The 12,712-nt window shown below is 41.3% G+C and overlaps 1 long non-coding RNA gene across 1 annotated transcript; it reads left to right on the plus strand.

Annotated features, from left to right (window-relative positions):
- The first annotated feature begins 5,281 nt into the window (after positions 1-5,281).
- LOC138672195 (uncharacterized) lies at positions 5,282-6,259 on the plus strand. Its single transcript, XR_011319633.1, has 4 exons — positions 5,282-5,408; positions 5,485-5,559; positions 5,638-5,706; positions 6,160-6,259. It is a non-coding gene; the product is annotated as an uncharacterized lncRNA (long non-coding RNA).
- The last annotated feature ends 6,453 nt before the right edge of the window (positions 6,260-12,712 follow it).

The raw sequence follows: 12,712 nt of genomic DNA on the forward strand, positions 1-12,712 counted from the left end.
GCTTCAGAGAGACCCTTTCTGAACAAAGCCGCTAGTGCAGATTCATTCCACAGAGTGAGTACTGACCATTTCCTAAATTTCTGGCAATATACTTCTACATCATCCTGACCCTGGCATAAAGCCAGCAGATTTTTCTCAGCTTGATCCACTGAATTAGGCTCATCGTAAAGCAATCCCAGCGCCTGGAAAAATGCATCAACATTACTCAATGCAGAATCTCCTGGTGCAAGAGAAAACGCCCAGTCCTGTGGGTCGCCGCGCAAAAAAGAAATAATAATCAAAACCTGTTGAATAGGATTACCAGAAGAATGAGGTTTCAAGGCCAAAAATAGCTTACAATTATTTCTGAAGCTCAGGAACTTAGTTCTGTCACCAAAAAACAAATCAGGAATCGGAATTCTTGGTTCTAGCATCGATTTCTGATCAATAGTATCTTGAATCTTTTGTACATTTACAACGAGATTATCCATTGAGGAGCACAGAGCCTGAATATCCATGTCCACAGCTGTGTCCTGAAGCACTCTAATGTCTAGGGGAAAAAAAAGACTGAAGACAGAGCTAAGAAAAAAAAATGATGTCAGGATTTCTTTTTTCCCTCTATTGGAAATCATTGGATGGCTCCTTGTACTGTTATGGCTGGCAATCAGGCAACACAGCGTGCAGTAATCAGCGCACATACAGAGATCTGGCAATAACCAAAAACAATAGGACGAGCTCTGAGACGTGGAATCTCTGTAGACTGCAGTACCTGATCTATCCTCACACAACTATAAGCAGCAGTGGATTGCGCCTATCAACTACCTATGCAACTCGGCACTGCCTGAGGAGCTGACTAGCCTGAAGATAGAAATACAAGCCTGACTTACCTCAGAGAAATACCCCAAAGGAATAGGCAGCCCCCCACATATAATGACTGTTAGCAAGATGAAAAGACAAACGTAGGAATGAAATAGATTCAGCAAAGTGAGGCCCGATATTCTAGACAGAGCGAGGATAGCAAAGAGAACTATGCAGTCTACAAAAAACCCTAAAACGAAAACCACGCAAAGGGGCAAAAAGACCCACCGTGCCGAACTAACAGCACGGCGGTGCACCCCTTTGCTTCTCAGAGCTTCCAGCAAAAGTTAATAGCAAGCTGGACAGAAAAAACAGAAAACAAACTAGAAGCACTTATCTAGCAGAGCAGCAGGCCCAAGGAAAGATGCAGTAGCTCAGATCCAACACTGGAACATTGACAAGGAGCAAGGAAGACAGACTCAGGTGGAGCTAAATAGCAAGGCAGCCAACGAGCTCACCAAAACACCTGAGGGAGGAAGCCCAGAGACTGCAATACCACTTGTGACCACAGAAGTGAACTCAGCCACAGAATTCACAACAGGCACCGCCATGGGCGCTAATGTAGCCCCAGCTTATGCCAACAGCTACATGGATTCTTTTGAGCGTAACTATGTGTATCCAAATCCCCTGTTCCAAACCTACAACCTATGTTGGCTTCGCTACATAGATGACGTTTTTTGTCTATGGACAGGGCCCCAAAATTCCTTGGACACATTCACCAACTACCTCAACACCATTCGAGACGAACTCCAGTTTACATTGAACTAAGGTAATACCCAAATTTCATTTCTCGACACGCTGGTCATGAGGGGCCCCAATGGGACTCTCAATACCGACCTATTTGTTAAACCCACTGATTCCAACAGCCTTCTCCATTACCACAGTTGTCATCCCACCTCTATCAAACATAGCCTACCCCGGTCACAATTCAAACGTGTGGCTCGTATAGTCTCAGACCCTGAATTACTACCCGCCCGTCTTGATGACATGTCCCTTAAATTTGAAACACGGCACTACCCTAGGAATCTACTAGACAGAGAAAAAGTGTTGGCCCTGAATCCATCCCCACGCCCCATTGCCTCAACAAAACCAGAACGCGTTCCCTTCATCCATACCCACCACCCTGTCATGCCTATAGTTTATAACATCATCTGCAAACACTGGCCCTTCCTGAGACGTTCATATCCACAGATCGAGGCTTTCACGACACCACCTCTCATGTGTAAACGGAGACCCACCAACATCAGAGATCGAGTCGTCAAGGCGGACCTGGGTAGCTCCTCTAGGATACCCAGACAAACCTTTCTTGGTACCGAAAAACGGGGCACGTTTCCATGTTTGGGCTGTGCATGCTGCTCTAACGTCATTAAAACTTTTTTTAGTCTAGTGTTTAGTGGTTTTTACATTGTCTTTCTGTTACTCATTGTTTCTTTCTTTATTTTAACAGATTGTCCTCACTATGTTTTCTTTCATCCCCCATGATCTCAGGAGGCGCTTACTGACTTCTCTTCTTATTTACCATGAAGCTGAGGATAAACCCCATCAGTCACCACAGTGTTCCTGTGTTTTAGTTTTAATATTATTTTATTGTGTCTGTTCGTCTTAGGCTGTTCCCTGTTACATTTTTCCATAGGACAGCATATCAATATGTTTTTTACATTCACATATATACACTGTCATTCTTTATCCACATTCAGTGTTATGCACAGTCTATTTCTGCTACATTGCAGGGTGACTTGTATTTACTAGCACTTATGCCCCTACACCTTATTTGCATCTTGCATTATATATCCTGCAACTATTGTCTATTAACTGTGCACGTCATTTTTTGACATTTCCTTTGTGCTCTTAGTTATGCTCTTGCATCTAACAGTGCCTCTTACTCTCGTTCTGGCATTAGTCACGTGCACTGCGACTACCCCTGTCTCTTTTCCTACCTGCACCTGCACTGATCTTGTATGTGCATTCGTCTCAGCTTCTACCTGATCTACATCTATTGTTCGGCCGCCTCCTTCTTTCATCTCCGCCCCTAGCGGTGTGCGCTTGTCCCGGCCGGCTTGTCCTGGTTGCCGTGGATACGCGTCCTGCATGCGTCGCACTTCTGGCCCCTCCCACTGACGCGTCAGTGCGGGGCGCAGATGCGTGACGTCGGACGCCGACTCCGCCGCTTCCGGCCACTGCAGTGCTGGGGCTAGCGCCGACATTACCGCACTGGGTGCCTGTCACAGATATAAAGGGACCTCCATTCCTCTTCACACTAGCGCCCCCCGAGGAAGCAGTACATGCGAAACGCGCGTCGGGGCTCCTTCTTCCGCACACGGCTGCAGGTTGGTACTCTGTTTATGCACTGTCTTATCTACATTTCGCAGGCAGACTCTAGGCTCCATTCACTCTATTGTATGGGACTCTCCCTTGATGATTTACTCATGCCTTTGGTCTTGGCAATTTTTGTGCCATACAGTATACTCTGCCACATTTAACCTATACTAAGTCCTTCACTGACATTACTTTATATTACTTAGTATATATTACTTTGCACTAGGCACTTTACTGTGATTTTTCCTGCATACTGTGTATCTCCCTGCATCTGCACTTTATTTGAGAGCATATATTATATGTTAATTACCTCTGGTTGCCATATGCTCATATACTTATACATATAATACATCAGCTCAACCTCTACAATATGCACTACGCAAAAAATATTGATCTTATTAAGTGTTGTATGGTATTTGTACTTTTGGTATCAGTTTAACTGACCTATTTTTTGCTCTACAAATATATTACTTATTCCGTGTGTGGCACTAGTGTCGCCTTTTTTATCTTTTTTCATTGCATCCCGTTACTTGGTTTCTATTCTTAATATTTGTATTTTGTCTATATGGTTTTCAATAAAATTGTTATATTTTAGCTTTTAGTGTCCATTCTTCTTTTGGGTTTCTATATTACCGTATATATTATGGCGGAGCTTTTACCTCCGGTGCCCTTTTTGTAGGTTTATTGATCTAACGTCATTAAGTCCAACACAATCACTCATCCGCATTCGGGTAGACAATATCAAATCAAGGGATTCTTTACATGTGAATCCAACAATGTGGTTTACGTCATTAAATGCCCCTGCGGGTTACTTTCTGTTGGTGAGACCACACAGCATATCCGTGACCGTATCTCTGTGTCTGCTAACCACTCGGTCTCCCAACTTCGCTTCCAGGTTTTAGAACAGGTAGAGCGCCCTAGGAGGGGTGGTAATCACACTAAACTACTTAGGCAACGTGAATCCTATTGGATTTATACTTTGCAAACCCTTACACCCAAGGGTTTAAATAGGGAACTCGACTTGATTTAATTTAGTCTGATATCTTATCGTCATGGGACTACGTGCCTTCCTGCTTGCTCTAGGTTTTCTTTAATCATATTGTTGATATGACAGTGCATGTAGTACTTGAGCGCTGCTAAATATACTAGCGCTATGTAGCAATACATATTAAAGATTATTAAAACTATATTATCTATCACATGTACCATATTCTTTGTTGATATATTCGTGGAGCATGCTGACCTCTTGTTTTCCATCACTAACCTATCTCCTACTTTCAGGCGGTCTGACTCCTATATACGGTTACGCCCATCGGGGGGAAGTACCCAGCCCTACCCCCCTTTTTTCCATTTATATTTATTTTTATTTTTTATATTTTATTTTTTATATTTTATTTTTATTCTTTATTATTTATTTTTTATTTTTATTTTTTATTTTTTATTTTTTATTCTTTATTTTTTATTTTTTATTTTTTATTCTTTATTTTTATTATTTTTCTATTTTTTCTCATTTTTCTCATTTTTTACTAACTTTCTTATTCATTTTTTTATCTTTTTCTTTTATTTTATTCATTGTTTTCATTACTTTTTTATATTTATTTTTATTTTATCTTTATTTCAATTTTATTTTTATTTTTATTTTTTCTTTTTGCGCTTTATCTCTTTTTTCTTTTTTATTTTTCCATCTTTCCCATACCTATCCCTTATCTTTTTATTTTTTACTTATTTCTATTTTTATTTTCCTTATTTTCATTTTTTCTTTTCTTTGTACTTCATTCCATATAGTTCATACATTCTTTTCAGTCTTCTATTCCTGTACCGCCATTTTTTCCTTCACTCTTTCTCCATTTCACCCTATACCTCCTTCCTCCTCTGACCCCCCTCCTCTCCCCTTGCTACCAACACAGAGCCCTACGTGTGCAGGCACCCTCTCCCTTAGTGCTCACACGCCTGTCTCCCACTGCGTCCCTGGACGCCGCCTACATTCTGCGCATGCGCCTACACAGCGCTTCGCTGCTTCACCTCTCAGTGCGCTTATGCCCGCCCTCGGCCGGCCCCTGGTTCTTCTTGGATGCCGCTTGCCTCCTGCGCTTGCGCACTCACACAGTGCTACAGCGTGCGTTCCTGGCCTCTCTCTCGCACCAGCTCGTGCGCGCCTTCCCACACCACCACACTTCCTGTCTGGCTGCTATTTATTCCCTGACAATCTACAATGCCGGACACTACCGCCTCCCTCCTCCCTGCTGGACCCACAGGTACCTTTCTCTCTGGCTTAGCTTCCTGCACTCTACCACATTACTAGCATCCTTACTCCATGTCTCTCGTCCACAGTGCTTCTAGGGACGCTGCGCCCTGTCCGTGCCGTTCCGGACCCTCGTACCTCTTAGTTTCTCTGGACCATTTGTGGTATGTGTTTGTTAGGCTCTGTTTCTGGCCCTTACCACAGCATTAGTTCCTTGCCTCATTCTTTTTTACTCTCTGAAGGAGCTTCTATCTCCATTCATCGGACAAGTGTCCTCCTCCTCTCTCTTCCATCACTGTTCATTCACTAAGGTCAGTTTTGCTCTACCCCCCCTGCGCAATGTGTATATATATTTTTTCAGTTATCTATGAAGCCTACCATCCTCCGTTTTTTGCCTGCCTGAACGCTGATCTAGCATTCGTATTACTTATAAACTCCTCTGGGCCTTGTTCACGTATTTTGTAGACTTGTACATATGTAAATAATTTACTTCTCTCATATGATGGTTGTTTATTTTCTCTTGTTTTGGTTCCCCCCCCCCTTTTTACTCTATATTTATATACAGCATCTTTTGATGCATTTAGCAGCACAGTGGCATCTATCATGATTACTATACTATGCTTGCATTTGCTTCTTTTGGCTGTTGTTTGCTGCATCCACTGTGTTCTATTATGTTTTGTTACATTTTGTTATGTTGTATTTTGTTCTGTTATATTTTCTTGGCTACACCATCTTTAATATAGTATATTTCATGTTTTTTACAGTGAGGTTTGAGAAAGACCTTACGGGTCGAAACGTTACCTCAGAACTCTTTTGACCACTGTGGTGTTACTCAATAAAGACTTCACACCTCTGATGCAACTTTAAAATATTGTCTGAGTGCGGTTGTTTGTCCGAATTTATAGTTGTGCATCAAAAGCATACACCCAGACTTGGTTGGTTAGTAATATCTCTACTGTATATTGCTCCTGCTGTATAAGAAGTCTATCTGAGGTGGGCACATTTTCCAGTGATAGTATTTCTGCAAACTGTTTTCAGCAGGGAAATATTATACGCCATTTATACTACACCAGTTGTGTGTCAAAAGCATACAGCCAGACTTGTTTGGTTTTCAATTGCATCGGTATATTGCTCCTGCACTGTAACAAGTCCATCTGAGGAACGCAAATTTTCCTGTACTAGTACTCCTGCAAAGTTTTTTCAACAATGAAATATCATATGTAATTTAAAATGGGCAAGGCATGTGTAAATAAGCATGAGGCTGATGGTGAGCACAGAGGTTGAGGCCGTAGGTCAAACTGTACCTGCTGCGGGAGCACAAAAAACACACACATCATTTCGACCTAGCTTCCTGTCCCACTTTGTAGGGGGGCATGGAGCACCACTCTTGAAGCCAGACCAATATGACAAGGTTGTTGATGAATAGCAGATAATGCTTTCAGTCACTTTGCTACCACCACCCTGTCTACCACATGGTCCAGTCTCAGTAGTCGTGATTCTGGACCACATAATCCTCACTCTGATCCTACTTTCCACCATTCTGAGTGCCCAGAGACAAGACATCCAACACTTGGACACTCTGAAGAGACATTCACAGTTTGATTTATAGATTCTGGCCTCTCACGCTGTCAGTTTTAATTGGGACCTGAGGAGATCGCATGTAGCGTTGCCCAAATATTTGATCAGCCATGCTCACAAGAAGGTGACAGTGGGAAAATGCAATTACTGCATTGAGACCATGATTAAAACTCTCTGTCAAAACACGTAGGTATAAGACCTCCCTATTGCACAGTTACATCAAGTTCTTTATGAAGCATTTTTATATGGCAAAATTAAAAGCTAAGTATTAATAATTATATGCAAGTATCCTCGCTGAATTTCTCTTACCTTTTGATGACAATTGCCAATAAGTGATGTTGTTAAGTCAGCAAGTCAGATGGAGGACCACAATGCGGAAATGGAAGACGAGGTGGAGTACGATGGCCCAACCAGGGAAGGTGACATGCAGAGCGAGAACAGCAGCGCACAGGGAAGGGATCCACAGCACCACAACAGGCAGGAAGAAGTGGGGTAGCCAGAGACATAAGGCAGGCAACTGTTCCCCAGAGCAACAACATGGGTGAAGTTGCCAAACCCAGGGTTAGGTGTTCCCTAGTATGGCTGTTTTTTAAAGAAAGTCTAGTTAACCCAAAGAAGACCATTTGCAACATTTGCCATGCCAACATCAGTAGGGGCAGCACAACTACCAGCCTGACCACCACTAGCATCCTCAGGCACATGAAAGCAAAGAACCCTACAAGTTGTGCTGAAAGCCAGGGTCCAGAAAAAGTGTCTGTAGGTAACACCACTGCCTCTTCCCCTGTTCTACATGCATGCCAATCCCCTGTCCATGATGTAAGCAAAGATGCCTCCCACCATGCACACTTGCTACAACTATCAGCAGCCATGTTTATGTCCTTGACCCAGCACAGCGTTCAGTTGTCCCCGCCCCAGTCCTTGGAACGGAAGCATAAATGCGCAGCCACCCACAGGCCACAATACTAATCAGCTACATTTCCAGACTGCTTGCCCTGGAAATGTTGCCGTTTAGGCCTGTGGAGACAGAAGCTTTTTGCAACCTCATGGCAGCGACATCCTTTTGTACTCAGTCCCCAGATGCCACTATTTCTCCTGGTGTGCCATCCCTGCCTTAAGCATGTGGCCTATAACATCAACTGTGCCCTTACCAACGCTGTTTCTCGGAAGGTCCACTTAACCACGGACACGTGGACAAGTGCTTGTGGTGACGGCACACTGGGTGAATATTGTGGAAGCCAGGGCCCAGTGGGACCCTGGAATGGAACATGTGCTTCCGACACCGAGGATTGCAGGCACTGGTTCAATCAGGATTTCCCCCAGCTTCTACAGCAGTTCCTGCACCTCCTCCTCACCTTCCATCTCAGAAACTTCACATCAGTTGCAAGCTGGAAGCACTGCCTCAGCCAAGTGGCAACAGGCTCTGCGGAAACTAATCTGCTTAAGTTACAAACCGCATACTGCGGCACAGTTGTTGAAAAGTCTAACAGACCAGAGTGATCTGTGGCTGTCGCCCCTACAACCAGGCATGGTCATGTGTGACAATGGTCTCAAGAAAAAAATCCGGCACACTGTTTCTCCAAGCAAGGTGAAATCAATTTTATTAGAAATGTGAATTATTTCATTCCATATTCAAGCAAATTGCGCATAAAAAGGACCATAAAGCTACATAAAGTAGGTATCAAAATTCACATGAAGTAGGTATCATATTTCAACGTTTCGGCTATAACATTAGCCTTTATCAAGAGATACCTAAATAGGACTATATAAATTCAAGTTACTAACAAAAATTGGTACAAAAAAGCAAAAATATATTTAGAAATAAATAAAGTATGTACATACACAATGATATAAGGCCTATGCCCAAAGACATTTCTAACTCATTGGTGAATTAATGACTCCATCATATACATCCAAGTGGCAGATTATTGTGTTAAATACAAGAATATATATCAAATATGGCCGGAAATCCATAGCCAAATACCGCAAAACACAGAAAACAACAAAAACAGAAAACGAAAAAAAAAACCCTAATATTGCAGCTCGCATAGCAATATGTGTCTCTGTTCATGTATGCCAAAAATAATGTTGCAAAAATATTGCAAAAAAATATATTCTATACCGATTACAGAAAAAAATTGCAAAAGAATTGCAAAAATATTGGAAAAATATTGCAAAAATATTGCGAAATATAGCAAAAATATAGCAAAAATATATTAAAAATATAAAAAAATATATTGAACAAAATCCCCCAAGTCGATCTCCCTAAGGGGAAAAAAGAAAAAGAAGGCAAAACAGCCGAAGTGAATGCGTCAGTGCGCTGGAAGTGAACGGCAATAAGGTATAAGAAAAGCAGTTAATCCCATAGATACCTAGTTCGACCATACCACGGATCTAACCATGATTCCAGGGGAAAAAAATATGATAAAGCGGTAGAAGAAAGGAAGAAGTCCCAGTGTTTAATCTTACCAGTGAGATGTGAATCGGGTGCTCAGGAAGGACCGGAGTGTGATAGTAGGACGCTGCAAATATGCATCCTTTTATGCAGGCTAACTGAGCCCATGAACAAGTACTTCCGGGTGATTGTGATGAGCCGGAGATCTACTGCGCATGCGCGGCCAGAAAGCCGAGAAGAGCCGAATGCGGCCGAAAAAAGCCGAAAGATCCGGCCGGTCACATGACTCCCTTGCTTGGAATCAACGAGGGTCGGCGCTTGTCTATAGGAAGAGGGGAAAAAAAAGAAAAAAGGGGGGAAAGGGGGAAAAAAACAAGAAGGAACAAAACTGTTATATTATATGGTATACGAATTGGCATTACATATAAAAACAGGAGAAGATAATATATGAATATAATGATACATCTAATTAAGTAACAAGTGGAATAATAGAGATGGGATATATAGAGAAATATAAAAAGAAATATATATGGACAAATATGCAAAAATGTACAGAAAAATATGGAAAAATATGGAAAGTATGAAAAAATATGCAAAAATGCGGAAAATATAAAGATATGAAAAAATGTGAAAAATATATGAAAAATATATGAAAAATATATGAAAAAATATAAATGAAAAGATATTCATGAAAAAATATTCCAATGGACCCAAACTAAATAAAGAATAGGGGAAAATAGTATAAAGTCCATCCAAGAAAGTCATCTAATACATAACCTCATACTCCCTGTTGAGGCCCAATGGAAAGAGAGTTTGCAATTTGTGGATCCAATAGGATTCCCGTATCTTTAATATTTCAATTCTATTACCCCCTCTCCTCATGGGAAGTATCCAATCAATTATTTGGTATTTAAGTTGTGCGACTGTATGATTGTTCTGGGAAAAATGTGCAGGAACAGGAAGGAGAGTACGCCCACATCGGATGGTAGATTTATGTTGGGATATGCGGTCCCGGATATGTTGGGTAGTTTCACCCACATATCCGAGACCACATGGACACTTAATAAGATATATGACAAATGATGAATCACATGTAAAATGTCCTTTCATAGGAAACCTATGCCCTGAACGTGGGTGGGTGAATGAATCTCCCTTCGTCACATTAGAAAACTGCAGACATCCCAGACAGGGAAACGTCCCATTTCGTGGGGTACTCAAAACTCTTTGCTTAATTGAGGGTCTAGAAGAACCTACGTCGGCCCTTACCAAATAATTCCTAAGATTATGTGATCTTTTATCACAAAAAATAGGTCTAATATTAAATTCAGGAATGGTCCGGTATGAGTTCTGCAGAATATTCCAATGTTTTAGTATGCACTGCTGAATTCGTTGTTTAAAGGGGTGAAAGACACTTACAAAGGCGATCCTAGGTTGCTTAGGCATTGCTATTCTATTGATGTTCTAAACCCTAATATTTTCATCCAAAGTTGAAGGATAACCCCTGTCATGAAATTTCTTATCCATTTCAATGTGTCTCATGGTGCGTTGGACCGGATTGGATACAATCCTCCTAATTCTGTCATGTTGTGACTTAGGTAGTGCTTTTTTAACATGACGTGGGTGATTGCTAGTATAAGAAAGTAGGCTATTTCTGTCCGTGGGCTTGACATATAAGTCAGTTTCCACTATACCACCTGTCCGTATCACTACGAGGGTATCCAAAAAATTAATAGATTGATCACTGTACTGTAGGGAGAAAGTGATGTTATGTGTACTTGAATTCAAATCCGCGTGAAAGCCCCGAAGAGCTTCAGCATCACCGGTCCAAATAAAAAACACATCATCAATAAAACGTCTCCAAAAAATGACATGTGATGAAAATAATGGGTGACAATATACATATGATGTCTAATAGAAATCCATGAATATGTTGGCAAATGGAGGCGCAACATTAGACCCCATTGCAGTGCCTTTTGTTTTGTACATAGAACTGGTCCTCAAACAGGAAGTAGTTCTTAGTGAGGATGATGGTTAATGCATCAATACAAAATTGTAGCTGATTTTCTAAAAAATTGGCATGTGTGGTGACATATCTGGTGACAGATTCAAGACCTTCCTGATGGTCAATATTAGTATATAAACTGGAAACATCCATGGTAACCAGTATGCTGTTGGAGGGTAGGGGACCTAAGTCCGTAAGTAATTGTAAGAAATGAGTAGTGTCTTTTAAATATGATTTCATGGAGGGTACAAGTGGAGATAAGATCTTCTCTACTGTGATTGCCAGTGGTGACAGGACAGAGTTAGTGGAAGCCACTATGGGTCTTCCAGGGGGTCTAAGCAGATCTTTATGTATTTTTGGCAATGTGTATAGCACTGGGATAACCGGGTGATGGTTAATAAGAAAATCTCCCAGTTTCTGGTCAATGACACCTAATGATAAATAGTGTGACACTAAATTACTAATCTGTCTCCCAATTTCAAAAGTTGGATTATTAGACACCGGCATATAGGTATTGGTATCGTTCAATTGCGACAAGATCTCATTAATATAATAAGTTCGATCCAAAACCACTATCGCACCTCCTTTGTCAGCAGGTTTTATAATTAAATTTCTATTATTTTTTAAATCCATCAGTGATCTATATTCTTCTCTTGATAAATTATTTTTAATCTTAACAAGACCTTTATCTATAGACCCAAAAATTTCTTTAACGTCTCTGTTTACAACCTCAATAAAAGTCTCCACAGGATGATAGGACTTTGGTGGCTGAAATGAACTTGAGGTCCGCAAGCCTAAGGATTTCAACAAAAAACCGGGCGATGTTTTAGTCAAATCAGGAATAGTCTCAAATGGTGTATTTGAGAAATGTATTTTAAGTCTCAGAGTTCTAAAAAATCGGTGTAGTTCCTGATCCACCTGAAATGTGTCAAAATGAGGTACCGGACAGAAAGTTAAACCTTTTTGAAGAAGTGTCATATCTGTGGAGGAAAGGTTCTGGGAAGAGATGTTATATACGATGTTGTTAGTGGTAGAGACCTCCCTACCTGTGATCGCGTGGTCATTCTCTGCCGATCCATGTTTCCTCCTTCCCCTCCGCGTTTTCCTCGATATGTACGAGCACAAGGTCCTTCTAAAAAAGATCCCCGTGAGGGACCAAAGTCGCTGTCCGAACTGTTGGAGATGGAGCTGAAGCTTCTTCGAAATGTTCTGGGTCTCCTAAATGAGCCGGTGGAGCGCCATCGATAGACTTGGTTGTTTCTATAATCATCCGCGTCTCTGAGAAATGTAATTCTTTTCTTTTCCTGAAGATTATTGCGGAACTCAGAAATAGTGTTATCAAGTT

This window comes from Ranitomeya imitator, chromosome 3, assembly GCF_032444005.1.
Source record: "Ranitomeya imitator isolate aRanImi1 chromosome 3, aRanImi1.pri, whole genome shotgun sequence".
Classification (NCBI taxonomy): domain Eukaryota; kingdom Metazoa; phylum Chordata; class Amphibia; order Anura; family Dendrobatidae; genus Ranitomeya; species Ranitomeya imitator.